Source organism: Peromyscus eremicus, chromosome 9 (assembly GCF_949786415.1).
Source record: "Peromyscus eremicus chromosome 9, PerEre_H2_v1, whole genome shotgun sequence".
NCBI classification, from domain to species: Eukaryota; Metazoa; Chordata; class Mammalia; order Rodentia; family Cricetidae; genus Peromyscus; species Peromyscus eremicus.
Window position 1 is genome coordinate 62,906,707 of NC_081425.1, and position 17,926 is coordinate 62,924,632.

General features: G+C 43.4%; 1 long non-coding RNA gene across 1 annotated transcript in view; it reads right to left on the minus strand.

Moving 5' to 3' along the window:
* Positions 1-4,192: 4,192 nt before the first annotated feature.
* The window catches only part of LOC131919373 (uncharacterized), a 30,082-nt gene continuing 16,348 nt past the window's right edge, over positions 4,193-17,926 (minus strand). The window contains exon 2 of the long non-coding RNA XR_009381242.1: positions 4,193-4,477. This is a non-coding gene — a long non-coding RNA (uncharacterized LOC131919373). The remainder of the gene's footprint in view (positions 4,478-17,926) is intronic.

Consider the following 17,926-nt stretch of genomic DNA (forward strand, 5'->3'; position numbering starts at 1 on the left):
CTCCCCCATGAAGCTTACCACCAGCCCTCTAGTTATCCAACCAGCATTCACCTCATCCCTTCTCAGCTACCCACCCCTCGGCCTATTTTTCAGTCCAATCCTCTGTCTGTTTTCTACCCTACCTCTTTCCCTGCCCTGAAGAACACTTCCTACTTCCCCACCTTAATCATGGCTATGCCCAGCTCCTCCTGTGTAGACAAACTTTTCTCTAAGCACCCTGCTGTCTTTGAACCATCTTCCTGTTTGTCTACCCTCATGACTACCTCTCCTAAAAGAACACCGCTGGATAGCTGCATAGTCTCTCTTTCCTATCAAGAAGCTGGCTCCCCGCAGCCAGACTGGGTAAGTCTACAACCTCAGACAAGGAATCCTTGCAGATGGTTCACTTCAGAGATGCCAAGATTGTTTTCCTAGCAGCCCATCGTGTGAGCACAGGGAAATCAATGTAGTCAGCTGATGGTCTGGATCTCATCTCCTGATTTTTGTATTGGCCTCTCCTCTCACTGAATCCAGTCGTAACTGAGAAACGGCCCAGAGGGTTTAGAGAAATCAGAATCCCAAGAAAGGTTTTCCATAGTCATCAGAAAGCCTTCTTTGGCGAGATCCACACATGATTTCTGAATGTCTTTCTGCAAATCCTTCAGGAATTGAAGAATTCTTCAGATACAGAGCCTGGAATTGGAGAAAACAGATGGGACCCCACAGCCTTGGTAAGCATGGCTTAGTGAGCACGAGGAAGCTCAGCAGTGTTGCAGGTGACAGCTAAGAGGAGCAGGAGCCAGCCTGGCCTGAGTCTGACTGAGTTCTGGGTTCAGCTGAGGATTAGGCTCCATTGGGAGGATAATCTTGAGCCATTTCATGACTCAGTTTCCTTGCCATGAAATGGAAATACTGTGGAGCAAGTTCTTTTCCTAGTGGTTAATGATGTAGTGACAAATGCTAGCAATTGTGTGAGGACACCAGTAAAAGCTTAAAATACTTCACAAGACAGAAAAGGAAAAGCCAGGCAATGAAGGAGTAAGGTATTCAATTAGAGCACTTTAAACACACACAGGCGCACGTGTTGCAGAGAAAAACGTTACTGTCAAATGAGTTAATTATGCAACTTTCAAGTGGAATGAACATATTGTAGTTGTAAAGTATTGTGTTGTCTCAAGAGGAGGGTTGTGCTCTGAGAGTGTATCTGGATGGTAGATCCAGGGCAATCAGCAAGAAGTTTACAAAGGAGGTATAACTGACCGGGGAGAAGAAAATGCTTCCCATAAAACCCTCGTGCAAATCTGGGAAAAACCCTGTGCTGAGAGGAGAGCAACACAGTACAGGAACGACAGACAGCTGACAGTTCCAGATGTAGCAGATGATGATGCAAAAACTGTGTGGCGTATTACACCCACCAGTTAAATGACTGAAATGGCATCCCTGAACAAGACAAGACCCACCAACTTGTTGTCTATGAGAAAACTGGTTTGAATAAGGACCCATTTGTGTTAAAAATCAAAGGCTGGTGTGGCTTCTGAGCAGACCTCCCTCCTGTCGTGGTCTGCAGATTCCTCCCGCTTGATAAACCGGAAGAATCATCTCTTCTCCAATTGCCCCAGTCTCCCCAGTGCTGTCAGTGGTAGTGAGGCCTTTGGAAGATGCGCTTATGCGGCACGGACTCTTTTCCTAGTTCCTGATTCGGGGAAGCTCCCCCAGGTCCCAACAGGTTTCCCCTGTCCCTTACTTTACCACCTGAAGGGGAGATGCCCCTGTTATCCCAAGCACACACTAAAGTTACTAAAGCTCCGTTTCTTTTATTTGTCACTTGCCCTCATCACTCTTAGACTAGACAGGGGAGCCTCTTGCCTGGTTGGTCAGGTTGATGCACAGGACGAAGAGGGAGGCAATGGTGGTGCTTCACAGTGTCTGTCAGGCACAACGGAACATGAGGTGACCTAGAAGGTGACTGCCACAGCAGGTCTGGCACAGGCAAGGTCCCTCTCTGCTTTTACTGGAGAGGTTTGGAGAGTCTTCCGGAAAGATGACAAAGTGACTTCCTAGCATTTTATATATTAAAGTTAATTTCCCACTCCAACCCTTTCTCCCTGTTCTTGTCCCACCTGTCTTGACCCCTGTCCTGTCCTGCCGGCTCTGTAGCCTTCAGTCTGTCCCCAGCCAACCCATCCTTTCTGTTCTCTGTGCCACCCTCCCACTCTGATACACAGCCCCCCCCCCCCATTATCCCACCTTATCTCTACGCCTGGCTCTTCCTCTTTCCGGACTTTTCTCTGAGAACCCTGTTCACCTTTGTTTCCTTCACCAGTGGACCCAACTTTCCCTAACGTTTCAGTTCAATAGTTCCTTATTCTCTTATCCCCAGCACAAAGCCAGCCACCCTTCACCAGACTGGATGAATTAGTCTTCCTCCATGGGAGGTTCAGCAGTGTCAAGGCTGTGCCTTCCGAACAGACTGACACAGGGTGGCGGGAGGTGGGGAGGGTGGCGGGAGGTGGGGAGGGTGACATAGCCCAGCATGCCCTTCAGAGCATCACTGTATCCATTTCCTCACTGCCTTTTCCCCCCTCTATCTGACCATACCTGAAATGTATCTCAGAGATATGAGTGAAACCAGTGCCCTGAAGATTTTTACTGCCAACTGTCACGCTAATGGTCTAGCTTTTACCTGATACACTGAGGGACCAACAACTGGCCATGGATCCTGTTCACTGTTTCCTCAGGTACCAGGGGAGCCGCACCCAGAAACACAGACTGGAAACCAAGAAGTGGAAGAGACTCAAGCCCTGGCTAAGCCTGACGCCTTCACTCCGTACGTACAGCAGTGGAGGTGCCTTCTGAAAAGCCAGGGCGGAGGTCCAGGCCTGCTGGGGTTTCAATCTGGACTCAGTTTACCACTTGGTTTGGCTGTGTACCACTGTGATGACGCAGTAATCTTGTCATCACTGGAGACTTGACTGTGGTCTGGGGCTGGTTAAGAGGGGCAAATAAGTAGGCTTGATGATGTCTCTCAGTGGTGCCTGTCACACTGAAAGGCCTCAAGAAATGGAGGCGTCAACTTGTGGATTTGGGCTTGCATGACTAACATTGGCTTATAGAGAGATGGAGTTGGAAATCTAAAAAAAAGTCAGGTCTGTCAGAAAAATACCTCAGGATAGCCTAAGTTCTCATTGGTCAAGAACACAATTTTTATCAAATAACAGTTTTGGCATGGAGAAAGGAGAGAGTAAGATAAAAGCGTACCCTCATTGGCAAGTCAGGAAACTCAGACCCTCACATTACTTCCGCTTTCATAGATTGTAACCCGGTGTGCATGGGCAGACACTAGGGTGTGGAAGGGCTGCAACTTGAATCTGCCAGGCCATTTCACAACAAATTCATCAAAATATAAAGCACAGGTGTGAGTTGGGGGTGGTGGCGCATGCCTTTAATCCCAGCACTTGGGAGGCAGAGGCAGGTGGATCTTTGTGAGTTCGAGGCCAGCCTGGTCTATAAAGCAAGTTCCAGGACAGACAGGGCTACACAGAGAAACTCTGCCACTTCTGCACATTTCAGATCAGAGGCTGCACTTGTCCAAGCTACAGATGCTCCACAAGTTCCACATGCTTGTTCATCATTATAAAACTGGGGACAATGCTCCTCTATTGGCACTATTGGCAAACACAATACCCCAATGAATATTAGATCCAGGAGTTCTAGATCTTTAAGTAGTTAATCTGGGGTTCCAGAACAATGTGGCTGTGGGTGAAAGAGACTTGACTGTCCCCAATGTAGAATTCTTTGCCCTGGAGGGTATTACATTCTTCAATATGGGGAAAGAGAAAGTCATACCCAATGGGAAAGTTTGCCCCGTGTCAGCTTGTAACATTTGCTGAATTTTTGTCTTTTACATTAATTGCATAGTATAGATTCTCTAAAACTCATTATGAGGTTTTCTTATTTTATTCATTTCTTGGTGAGACTTCAACAGACCCACTCTTTCATTAAATATGCATTAAGATTGCATCCTTCCTATAAGCGGGGTACATCCCCACGATCTAGTAAGGCAAGCAAGCAGAAGGAATAGCTTAGTTCCAGTCCCTTCCACATTACTAGGGGAAAACAATGTGATCAGGTTTGTCACAGCACTGGCCCTTCACACCAGTCCCTGCCCTAGGTTCATTCTGTTGCTGGATAAAATTCCCTGAGAAAAAGCAGCTGAGTGAGAAAGGGTTTACTCGGCTTTCAAGTCAGTTACAGTCCATCATTGTGGGGAAGTCAAGATGGGAATCCGAAGCAAGCTAGTCAGTCATATCCATAGTCAGGAGCAGAGAGACCATTCACTGTGGCATGGGACTCTAACAGCAGTCATGTCCCCAAAGGAGAATTCTTCTCCCTCCCTCCTCCAGCAGCCATCAACAGCCAATAGTTCTTCCACTGATGGTGGGGCAAAGGGGCCCTCCACACGCCCAAGCTGAATTTTGACTGGCTTGATCTTGTAAGGCTGTGTGTAGGAACCATAACAGCTATGAGTTAATGTGTGCAGTAACCAAGTCATGCTCAGAAGCTGGCACTTCACGGCTCTCCTCCCCATCCAATGGCTCTTACATTCTTTCTGTACTCTTTCATGATACTCCTTGTTCCCTGGAGATAGGGAAATCTATTATAGATGACCCCAGATGAGCTCTGAGTTACTCATATGTGGCACTTTGACCAGTTATGAGTGTATCTGCATTAACCATTACCAATTGCAAAAAGAGGTAACCATATACCACCTTCCCTCAAATCTCATTAACAGCAAGGGCCAAGCAATAGTCCCGGCCCCCAGGTCACTTTATTTGGTGGCCATTGGCTCACTTGCAGTGTTTTCTGGCATGTTCCATGGTTTTGCTTTCAGTGTCTCCCTGCTGCTTTTGCAATCTATAATGTACATTCATTCAACTCCTTGGCTGAGAACATGGACACATCCCACCCTGGACACTGATCACCAGTAATACCAGAATCCTAACAAGACTGATGCACCAGCCACCTCTTCAAACAACTTCTCCCTGAGAGTTCTCTAACTATGCTCTCTTTTGAAGCCGGCTAGCTCTCTATGTGGAAGGTAGAGATACTCAACTATACACAGCACATTCTCTTAACTTCCTTACCCTTCTGAACTCATGTGATAGCTCCACTGTGAAAACATTCAGTACAAAAAGGAAATTCAGAGGCACAGTTTAAACCAGGTCCAAATCATTGCAATCCAGACTGTCCCGGATCCCTATGAGCCTCCTGTCTGACCCTGTTTTCTTCTCTCCAGGGAAACCTGCAGTGAGGGGAACCTGGAAGTTCCCAAGTAACTCCAGGACCCCAACATGATGTTACTGTCTACAAAGCTAAAGTCTAACATCTGGGACAAGATGATCATCAGAAGTTGCATGCTTCCCATGTAGCCATCCCATGTATAAAATAAAAAATAAATGTTTCACTTGCAAATAAATTATTAGTAACTGAATCAATTTTAGACTACAGATTTCTGAACAAGTTAAAAGGGAGTGTTATTTTTTACTGATAATGGGTCAATACTGAAGGAAGAAAACATAACCTTTTATTTGTATTGAAAGAATATAGCATGTCAAATTTTTTGAGGGGAAAAACTATGACAAAAAATAAAAGTGGAAATAAGAAGAAACCGCTATTTTCACTGGACATTTCAACTTCCCTTCAGAAGTAGAATGAAGGAGAGGATGAAAACCAGCAAGGACAGAGCTCCACCTGATCGTTGACTTTCTGATGTCAGCAGCAGGTCATATATTCTTCTCCAGGTCATGATAGACCACAGTCAAGGTCAAAGCACATCTTAAAAACTGAGAAAATCATGGTCTCGATATCTCTTGCTCATATAATCCCTCCTCTCTCTCGTTGATTGGATTCCTGGAGCTCCACCTGGGGTTTGGCCGTGGATCTCTGCATCTTCTTCCATCAGTCCATGAGAGTTCTATCATGACAGTTAGGGTGTTCGGCCATCCGATCACCAGAGCAGGTCAGCTCAGGCACTCTCTTGACCATTGCCGGTAGTCTATAGTGGAGGTATCTTTGTGGATTTCTGGAAACCTCTCTAGCACTCTACTTCTTCCTATTCCCATGGGGTCTTCATTTATCATGGTGTCTCTTTCCTTGTTCTCCCACTCTGTTCCTGATCCAGCTGGGACCTCCCACTCTCCTAAGCTTGCTTCCCCCCACACCCTTGCCCTCCATTACCCCCTCTCATGTCCTGTTTGCTCATGTAGATCTCATCCATTTCTCTGTCACTAGGCGATCCCTGTGTCTTTCTTAGGGTCCTCTAATAGATGGGATGACAAACTAGAAGTGTGGGAACCTAGAATAGGAGGAAAGCAGTGGCCTCCACCAAGAAAGGGAGATGGCAACTTTAATCCTGATATTTTGATTCCTCCTGAAGGAGTGTGGAGACAGTGTGGCAGTGGTTGGAGTGATCGCTGCAAGTTTTACTGGGTTCCTAGACTGAAAAGAGCTGCCAGGAAAGAAGAGCTTCCTTTCATGGAAGCTCTGAAAATTGGGTCAGGTCTTCCTTGGAACTGTTGGGATAAGAAGGACAGACGTTGCTGACTTGCAGGGAGAGATTTCTTGTCTGAGGTCATTGTAGCCCACCAGTCATGGGGCTTGGTGTTTGCAGAGGGCTGAGGAGGAACTTAGGTGGCTGCAGAGGTCTTGAGGTCGGAGCAGGCTGTGTGAGAAGGAAACGACTGTCTGGTATATTAACCATTGTTTTTATTTTCACCCTTTTAGTGAAATTCATGTTGCTAGCCTCTAGGTCAAGTGCTCAGAAAATTGTATAATCATTATTAATAAAAATAGACTATGCTTGCTTTGGTGTTAAGTCTGGGATAGTTCCTGTGTTTAGTTAAAGATGATGAAGGATATATTGGTGATTTTCTAAGAATAACCTTTGGAATCGTGAGAATATTCTGTATTGGTTGATTTCCCCTTTTCTTTTGTTTCCCCTTGCTTATGATAATAAAAGACTGAGGTTACCAGGGCAAAAGCAGAAGCTGTAGCAAAAAAGCTACTTAGCAACTGCAGAAGCCTGAAGTGACCTGTCAGCTTGCAAGGGAAAAAAAATGAGAAAAATAGAAATCAAAGTTTCATCTCTCAAACCCTAGGAGGTAAATCTAGAAACTGGCACCAAGACATAAATACAAATTTTCTAGATACAGAGATGAAATCATATACTTTTATATAAAGTAACAGTGAATAAAGAATTCTTAGGAATTGTAAAATATTTTTAAATAAAGGGGTTTTAAAACGAAGTTTGTGTGACTCTGTGTGAAGCATAATAATTGCATAGAGGAAAATTAACATCATGTAACATAGACAAAAGGAAAACAATTATGCTTTTATATTAAAATACAGATACTACAAAATGAATTAAATTGAAAATAAACACAAGAAAAACAAATGATAGTGGTAGCCAATGAAATCTCAGCCAGAAAAAGATAGAAAAATATACTCAGGCTGGTTAGGTGAAAAGACGCAAGTTTCTAGCTAATTTAAGAAAAAATAGAAAAACATGGATATTAAAAGTAAATAACTTGCCTAACTCTGACCTAACATACATTAAATATAAAAAACAAGCTATTCCCGAAAAGACACAATTAGGAAAAAAAAGTTACACAAGAGACATTGCATCAGTGTGCAATAATCAAATCAACTATTGGGATTCAGGATGTAACTCAGTGCTAGAGCATTTGCTGAACATGTGACTGCACAGGTGTGCCCAGAGAGTAACCTAATCTAGATGTTCCCTCACATGCTTGAGTAGAGTTTAACCTAATCTAGATAGTGCCACATACATTCTTCTGGAGGCTTTGTATCATTCGGGTTCCTAGGTCCTGTCAACTCGGTAATACAAACTATCACTGGTAACTTCCAACCATCATATAAGAAATGAACTTTTCATGAGCCAATGAGCAAATAATACATGGATTAGACAAACTCTCTGAGACCAAAGAAGTTACATGAAATTTCTGATATTTGAGGAAGAGTTAGCAGGGAAAAAAAAATCAAAACAGAATAACAAAGAACAGTCAGGAAACTAGAAAACACCTATTGTATGTGTAGTAGAATGCCATAAAATGGAGGAATGAGCATAATACTTGAGGCAATTGTAGTGGGTAGCTGTTCCAGCTTTGACCTGGAAGTACTACCCCTAGTGTGGCTTCTGGTAACTGCCACACCTACCTATGACCTGCCCCTGGGGCAGGGCCAAGATGGGAGCCCTTAAGACCTGAGATCTGGATGTGCTGGCCCTCTTGATTCCTGGTGATCCTAGATGCTGAATGGTAGACTGAGTAGAGTTCTCCAGAGAACCCCACTGGACTGCACCTCACCTCTCGTGGATCATATACCTAACCCCTTTACTGGCTGTAAGTTACCCCCAAATAAACCTTTTAACTACGTGGAGTTGCCTTGTTAATCCCCACAATAGGCAATAGTGGGTAAGAATTTCTTCTAAACTAAAGTAGGTCCAGAGACAACATTGCCATGAAAATCAGATGGTTGTAGGGCAGGTAAACACCAGAAAATTCTACCTATTAAATGATAAATGATCAAATGATACCCACTGCCTCATATAAAATTCATAAAGGTTATGATTAAGAAAATACTTAACAGAAAGTTAGGGTCAGGGTCTCATGACCTGCAAGTGAGCAAGAGAGTCAGCCTCTGGATCTATGGGGACAGCTCAGTGGCAAAGAGCCTGTTTCCCAAGCACGAGCAGTGGAGCTCAGTTCTCAACTCTGATGGACACAGCTGGGCACGTGCAGGACTGTGCACCTGCAACCCCAGCACTGGGCAGACACAACACAACACAACACAACGGGGTCACCTGAAGCCAGACTAGCTAAAAGTGCTGAGTTACAGGTTCAGTGAGAGACTCTGTCTCCAGTCCCAATACCCACAGTCACAGGAAAGTGCATCAACACACACACACACACACACACACACACACACACACACACACTCACACCCAAAAGGAATTATATATAATTTTATACAAAATACCCAAGAGCTTGGGGGAGGGGAGCTGTGTTAGTTAGGGTTTCTATTGCTGTGAAGAGACACCATGACCACAGCAGCTCTTATAAAGGAAAACATTTAATTGGGGCTGGCTTACAGTTTCAGAGGTTTAGTCTATTGTCATCATAGCAAGAGGCATGGAGGAGTGCACGCAGACAACGTGCTAGAGAAGGAGCTGAGAGTTCTACATTTTATAGTGCTACTCCCTATGTACCAAGCACTTAACCACATGAGTCTATGTGGGCCATACCTATTCCAACTACCACAGGAGTGAATATGATCAAAACTTTTTGAACAAAACTACCAAAGAACTAATAATATTTTTAATCTTAAAAAACATAACATAAAAATCTAATCCAATAAATGAGTGAATACAATTTAAAACATTTCTGCTGATTCATCTCACCAAAAGCAACCCCTCCAAATATGAGCAAGAACATATTGTTTCTTCATGTCCATGTAGGCAGCAATGTAAGCAAATGTAAATATAAATGAGCATGTGAGTGTTTGTGGATAAGATAAATGACATGAGAATGGAAGGAGGGGAATTAAGGATATTTTAAAATAGAGGGAATTATAACACATGAATTTGAGCAGGGGACATATGTGTGTTTCTGAATTTCACAGAGAAATTCATTCAACTGTAGGCCTAATATATGGGGAGAATTAAAATAAAAATCACAGATAATATTTCAGTATTACATGTACTACTTATAAAGTAGTGCAATGTAATGAATTAGTCTGAAATGTGTATTTTAAATATGAGAATTCAAAAACATCTTTTAAACAAGCCCATGTATGTAGAATGTAGACTATATATCCTATCATGGGCAAAAAACAGATTCCAATAAATCTTCACTAGTAAGGGAGGCACAAAATATGGGGCCAAGAGAAATGGGAACAAGAAACATGAGAGGAAGAGAAACATGTAAGAGGCTGGATAGGGATCAGTTCAACTAGGAAGTTACCTTAAATCCAATGCTTTACATTTTTATTTTTTTAATGGTTTGAGAATTTCATACAAACCTATAATGTGTTTTGATAAAATCTACTCCCTAATCCACTGCTCCCTAACCCCTCCCATATCTGCCCACACTATCACTTCCCTCCCAACTTCATACACTCTCACTTTACAAAAACCCATTGAGTACAGTTAGTGCTGCCTGTATATGTGTGGGTGTGTGGAACCACCTACTGGCATGTGTGTAGCCTCTCACTGACTAAATCCCTGAAGAAAACTGGCTCTTCTTCCCTCATGGGTCGTCAACAGCTAGTAGCTTCGCAGCTAGAGGAGGGACTTCAGGAGGCCCTCCCCATGCATAATGGGATTTTGACTGGCTTGATCTTGAGCAGGTCTTGTGTGCAGTGAGGTCGTGTGTGTGATAGCTCTGTCATGTAGAGTAAATACGATTTTACTGCAGGCTCCTGTTACTTCTGGCTCCTACAATCTTTCTGGCCCCTATTCCATGATGGTAATAGGGAATAGCTTAAGGAAGAGGATATGATATAGATGTCCCTTTTAGGCCTGAGTAGTCCATGGTCTCTTATTTTTTGCATACTGCATAGTTGTGCATTTCTAAAACAATCACCTTCTATTGCAAAAAGAAGCTTCTTTGATGAAGGCTGAAAGATGCACTGGTCAAGGGTGAGACTTCAAATTTAATGTTTTAAAATAATCAATTAAAGGAGATGAGTAGGAAAAGGTAGAAACATTAATTTTGATGACATTCTGAAAATTATAGTTTAAATATGATCACATATATGCATTTGAAGTAAAATGACTTTGCATGTGGATAGGAAGAATTAAAGTTGTAAAAATGGCTATCTTATCAAAAGCAAGTTACAGATTCAACACAATCCAAATCAAATCCAACACCATTTCTCACAGACATAGGAAAAATGATCCAACAATTTATAGGGAGGCACCAAAAAAAAAAAAAAAAAAAAAAAAAAAAAAAAAAAAAAACAAAACCAAGGATGGCCAAAGCAATCCTAAACAAAAAGAGTAATGCAGGGATATCATCATACCTGATTTCAGATTATACTACCAAGCCATCATAATAAAAACAGCATGATATTGGCACAAAACAGACATAGATCAATGGATTATGAATAAGAACCTAGATATGAGTCCATGCAACTACAGTTATCGGATTTTGACAAAGATGCTGAAAATACACAATGGAGAAAGCATGGTGTTTTCAACAAACGGTCCAGGGAAAACTGGATTTCAGCATGCAGAACAGTGAAATAAGTGAGACCCTTGCCTTTCACCCTGCACAAAACTCAATGCCATTTGGATCAAGGATCTCGCATAAGACCTGCTACTCTGAAGCTGCCAGAGGAAAAAGCAGGGTGCTCTTCCACTTACGGGAACAGGTAAGGACTTTCTGATTAGGAGAAAGCACAGAGAGTGAGGCCAACAGTGGATAAACAGCAGAGCAGCGAAAGAAACAACGAGGGGACTGGCAGTCCTCAGAACGGGAGACAATCTTTGCCAGCTGTTCATCTGACAGAGGACTGCTGTCTAGAATATACAGCCATCTCCCTTCAGTCAGAAAGGCCATCACCAGGAATACAAGTGTCAACAAATCCTGGCATGGGTGTGAGGAGAAGAGCTACACTGAGTACAAACTAGTTCAGCCACTTTAGCAATCAGTCTGGAGGGTTCTCAAAAAACTAGATAGAGAACTGCCACATGATGCACTCTTGGGAATATATCCAAAGGACTCTATAGCCTACTTCAGAGACACTTGCACAGTTCATTGCCATTGTTAGCAATAGTGAGGAAGTGGGATCAATCTAGATGGCTGTCAATAGATGTGTGAATAAGAAAAATGTTGCTGGGCGACGGTGGCACACGCCATTAATCCCAGCACTCGGGAGGCAGGGCCAGGAGGTTTTCTGTGAGTTCAAGGCCAGCCTGGGCTATAGAGTGAGATCCAGGAAAGGCACCAAAATTACACAGAGAAACCCTGTCTCAAAAAAACAAAAAACAAAAAACAAAAAAGAAAAATGTCATAAATACATACAATGGACTATTACACAATTGTAAGGGAAAAATGAAATCATGAAAATTACAGGTAAATGTCAGAACTGGAAAAACATTGCCCTGAGTGAGGCAACTCAGGCCTAGAAAGAAACATGTGTTCTCTCTCACTTTCAAACCTTTTATGTTTTTAAGTTCGAGCACAAGCCAGAGCCAGATAGCTGGAAAGATATGACAAGGGAGAAAGGGGAACAGATTATAAGGCAAATGAAAGCAGAAAGGTGGAACACTGGGTGTGAAAAGGTTCATGAGGAGGTTCAGGGAGGATGGAGGAAATCAAGGGATGAAGAGGAGGACTAACCCAAAGGAAGGTGTATGAAAAGCCATCTGGAAGCCTACTTCTCACAACCCAATTGAAAATATATTGGAGAGATGATATGAAAGGGGGTGGGCAACAATGGTTAACAGACTAAGCAGGGTTGAGGGCGGGGAGAAGCGGCAGGAGGAGTAGTGGGTGGGTTCACCAGAACTAAGGTTATTTGTAAAGGCCTGATAGGTACCAACTAGTTAGTAAGTTAATTTCATAATATCCTTTAAAAGAGTTTGTGCGGAAAACAATGCTTCTAGAATAAATGGCTTATTAAAACTGCAGTACAGAGCATGGGATACCACCCTGTGAGTTACTGGTCAGAGAGGCCAGGTCTCCAAAACAACACAGGCCATGGTCACTTTTCTCAGTTAACTACCACAACTCCAGGGTAAGACCCTATTGCTGAAGACACCACGGACTTTGGCTACAGGACACGCAGAAATCGGCCTCAGATCCACTAGGACTCCTCCTTCTTGCTGGCTAGATTTCATAGTGCCAAAAGGTGCCATGCAGACGGCTAAGGAAGACAAGACAGCATTGACTCATACAGTGCTGGACCTCACGTGCCAAAATACTGACCTGCAGGCAAAATCCTCTCATTGACGCAATAGTGGCAATAACTACTATGGGACAACTAACTTCTTTCTGATTTGAAGACTGATTGACAGGAGGGACATTTCATACCTGGTATTGCAATCCTGATTAGAAGCCCATGGCTACCAAGGCCCTAGGCCCTGGGGTAGAAACTACTAATGTTCTTTTGCCAAGAGGTGGTGCTGTGAAATTTCTCTGTAAATATTATCTTTATGCCTATAAACTTGGTCTGTTCTCAACTCTGGTCAGAGAACTTCTCTTTCCCTCTGGGTAGCAGTCAATGCAGAGTTGCATAACAAGTAAAAACTTAACCTAAACCCTAAATTGGACAGCTCTATCAACACTGCCTCCACCCACCAAGGCTCAGGGAGCATCCAGCAAGACAATGGAGAAAGAATGCAAGAGTTGGACAGTAGAGGAGAGCTGTGGGATGCTGTTTTCCAGATTATCTGCATAAGATCTGTACAAGGATAAACCAGCTAAATGGGAGGAGGAGGGACATCTCAGGTCCCACCCCTTCCTGAGGAGCTATTGGCAGGTAATAACTGCTGGAGAGCAAATCATTCTTTTTTGAGGGTGTGGCTACTGGGGGATTTCCCATGCTCCACAGATGACACCATATCCATGCACATATTGGCAGCACCAGTTGGACTTAGTTGGTTATTAAAAAAACAAAACAAAAAAGAACAACTGAAGTTGAGAGGGGGATGTGTTGCAGGGGACATTGGGAAAGTTGGAGGGGAGAATATTGGGTAGATATGATCTTATTTTAGGGACATTGGGAAAGTTGGAGGGGAGAATATTGGGTAGATATGATCTTATTTTATTGTATGCGTGCATGACATTCTTTTTTTTTTTTTTTTTTTTTTTTTTTTGAGACAGGGTTTCTCTGTGTAGCTTTGTGCCTTTCCTGGAACTCGATTTGTAGCCCAGGCTGGCCTCAAACTCACAGAGATCCGCCTGGCTCTGCCTCCCGAGTGCTGGGATTAAAGGCGTGCGCCACCACCGCCCGGCGACATTCTTAATAATGAAAAATTATCAATTGAAAAAGGAGAAAAAGAGAAATCAAAGAAGCAAGTAGAAAGACATTCTTCAGAGAAATAGAAAACAATTTCTAAATTTCATATGAAGGACAAAAGACTCCAGATAGCCACAGCAATCTTGGAGGAAAATAACAATGTTGGAGGGATTACCACACCAGATTTCCAGTTATATTCTAACAGGCCTTGAGACCTTAACACAACTGAAGCCATGTTGGAGGCACCATTCTTATCTTAGAACCCAACATATAGGCCCCAACATCTGCCAAAATGGAAACAAAGACTTAATCCATCAAATTCCTAGCCCATATTTCCAGGATCTGAGAAAGTCTCTAAATATACCAGCCTTGCCTTTCCACTTCTGTAGTTTCGCTTCTTGCCAACTGTACTTGCTCACCTAAGTGTATCAACCAGGATGTGGTTTTTTTGTGCATAAAAGGCAAAGAATGGTGAGGCCTGGGGCTGCAGGGTTTGGGTGACTTCCCCATGCAGCCACCAGCTAGCAATACAGACTTTCTATTTGGTTTTAAGAGTGTAAGTGTTCTCTAGTGGAATTACCACACAATATTACAAAGCCATAGCAATAAAACTGGTATTGGCACAAAATAAACATGTAAAAAGAACCATGTAACAGAACAAAAGTCCCAGTCTTAAGCATGTCTAATTACAGCCATCAACATGACAAAAACACACACTGGGGGAAATACAGCATCTCCAGCAAATGGTGCTGGGAAAACTGGATGTCTACATGTAGAAGAATGAAATTAGACCCACAAAGATCACCCTGCATAAAAATCAACTCCAAACAGATCGAAGACCTCAACATGGAACCTGTAACCACAAAGAAAGCATAGGTAGTGCCCTATGTGGTATAGGTATAGAAAAGGACTTGCTGAAGAGTGCTCCATTTGTTTAGAAATTAGTTCCAACAATTGACAGATGAGATGTCATAAAGCTAAAAAGCTTCTCTATAGCAAAGGAAACAATGTAAATGCAAATAAATATGAAATCTTCAGGTAATGGATGGAACTGGAGAAGATTGTACTGAGTGAGGTAACCTAAACTTAGAGAGACAAACAATGCATGTACTCCCTTATTTGTGGATCCTAGCTCCAAATCTTTAGGTTTAAGTCTACAGCCCGGGAAAATCACAGAAGAGAAGAAAGTAGAAATTGACTACTTTTAAGGAGAGGGAAGAGGGAGATCTAGACATGGAGATAGCAAGACACAGGTACAATGAAGGGAGAAAGGGAAAAAATGCACATGAGTGCTTCACTGAGAGTAGAAGGAGAGAGAGAGGAAGAGAGAGAGAGAGAGAGAGAGAGAGAGAGAGAGAGAGAGAGAGAGAGAGAGAGGGAGGAGGGATAAATAACGTTAAGTATGTTTGGGAAAGCTTTAGGGAAACTTGCCATTTTATAAGCTTACTTAAACACACATACACTATATCCCATGTAAATAGCTTGTGTGTGTGTCTCATAAACACACACACACACTATATCACCATATCACTATAAATAGCTTGTGTGTCACATAAACACACATACACACATACATACACCTACATATACACAGTTTTAATGCAGTTGCTATACAAGACAGGATAATATCCTCCCACCTTCAACTAGTCATAGATCTAATGAAAATCCCCATTGCTAGATTGGGACAGATCCTTTTGAGTTGTTGGTCAGGAGGGTCCAAGGGCCCCTCCAAACAACACAGGCAATTATGATTGCTCTCAGTTGTCTGCCAGAACATGAAGCTAGGACTCTACTGGAAAGACAGCACACGTTTCTGTCACAGGGGGTGGAGAAGTCAAGCTGGAACTGACCTCCCTGACAGCTAGCTCTCACAGCTTGGGCAGTGTTATGCATGCTACAAAGGGGAGAAAAACTACTAACAACCCTCTGCAGCTCAAAAGCCTGTGAAGCATAGAAATGACGGGACAAGTAAGATATCCCCCAGTAGGGCTACAGTGGCTCTTGTAATCTTGGGGGCAACCAACAGCTGTCTTACTGGACCTAAAGCTCACTTAATGGGAGGAACTCACACCCAGTGTTGTAAACCTAGGTAAGAATCCATGGCTATAGAGATCAGAGTTCCTAGAGGCAACCCAGTACTACCATATTACTGAAGTATTGTAGTTTTCAACTGTCTTCCAAATGTTCATCCTCATACCCACAGGCGAGTGCAGCTCTCACATCTCATCAAAGTAGTTACTTTTCTGCAGCAGATGAAGACCACTAGGGTGATCCATGATGAGTCAGACTGCAGAGAATAGGTCACTGTAGGGTTCCCAGCTCCAAATGAGACATCTGTAATCTAATCCTAGGCCTAAGGTTCAGGTGTTGGGGACCGATTCCGGACAGTGGTGTCCTTACTTTATCAAACCTTACAAAGGCAGGAAGTTCCTGGCCTAACCGCGGGCTGTACAACTTCCTGGAATACCTGCTAATCAACCAGCTGCAGGGGCCTGGGACCAAAGTGACCTCACCCTCCCTTAGGAATTTTCCATCCTTCTCTCTGTGCTTCCCCTGCTTCCCCCACCCTGCCTGAAGCCCTGTTTATAAGCCTCAATACCCAGTCAATAAACGGAGACCTCGACGCAACTCAGAATGTCTCTGTCTTCCTTTACGCGCCTGGTCTCCTTTCTCTCTCGCCCCCATTGATCTTTCAGGAGGTGCCTCCTCGAGTCTCATCAAATAAACTGGCCCGCGGGACCGGGCAAGTGGCGCCCAACGTGGGGCTCGAGGCACGGTGACCTGCCGGACGACGGACAACGGAAGGGGCCCCGGAGAGGATCAGGGTAGAGACGCCCGGACTGCATCACTCGTGCAACGCGGGAGAGTCTTGAGGTAAGTATGTCGTCCCATCGATCATGGGCAAAAATATATCTAAAGAGGCTGTTTTTCTAAAGGAGATGAAAAGGTAATCTTAGGGAGAGAGGAATAAGAGTTAAGAAAAAGGATTTGATAAAATTCTTCCAATATGCGGAGGAGAAATGTCCCTGGTTAGTGATTAATGGACCAGGAATTCACCCTCTGACTTGGAACAAGGTTGGAAAAGATATTAACAAATTAATCAGAGATGGGGAAAATGTCCCCGACGCCTTTTTTAGTTTTTATGGTGTGATTAGAGATGTTCTAAAGGAAGCAGAGGGAGATGGGCGTGTTTCACATTTACTAGCCCTTGCAGAGGATTTTCTCTCAAACTCCCCCTGCCTGACACCCAAGGGTCCAGAGGTTTATTGACATCTACCGGTAAGAGCGCTCTCTGTCCTGTCTGTGTCTCTGTCATGTTACTTTTGTTTTGTACCGGTCGACCGATTTGTACTTTGCAGGCTCTCACTGGGGCAGACGTGTCCGGACAGTGAACCTGGTGGCGAAGGGAGACGTCCCAGAGCCCTAAGGCCACCTCAGAGGCGACCATTTGGTTTAGGAGCATCTTTGGGTATCTTCCCCTACAATGGGAGGAAGTGCCACCTTGTATTTTGTCCCGGGAATTTGTCAGAGCCATTTTGTGGGTTTTTTTGTATGTTTTGTTGTGATCATTGTTACTTTACTCTCTCCTTCTCTTCAAAGAAAAAAAAAATTGTTTAACTAAATGAAAAAAGGGGAACTGCTGCAGGCCGCAGGAATATATCTTAAAAACTCAGCTGGTTATGGCAAAGTCACTACCTGGAGGAATCAGGGAATTCCTCCAGAGGAAGCCAAATCCTAAGGAGTTTTTGGTGTTACTTGGCTTGTTATATATCAGCTGTATTCTGTTATAAAAATCATGTGTGGCTTCATAGTTTTCCCAATTGATTTTTCCCTAAGAAGGGCTAACAATGTGCACTGATCACTCTCTAGACATACACATTCCAGGCATTTGGAGAACAGCCCC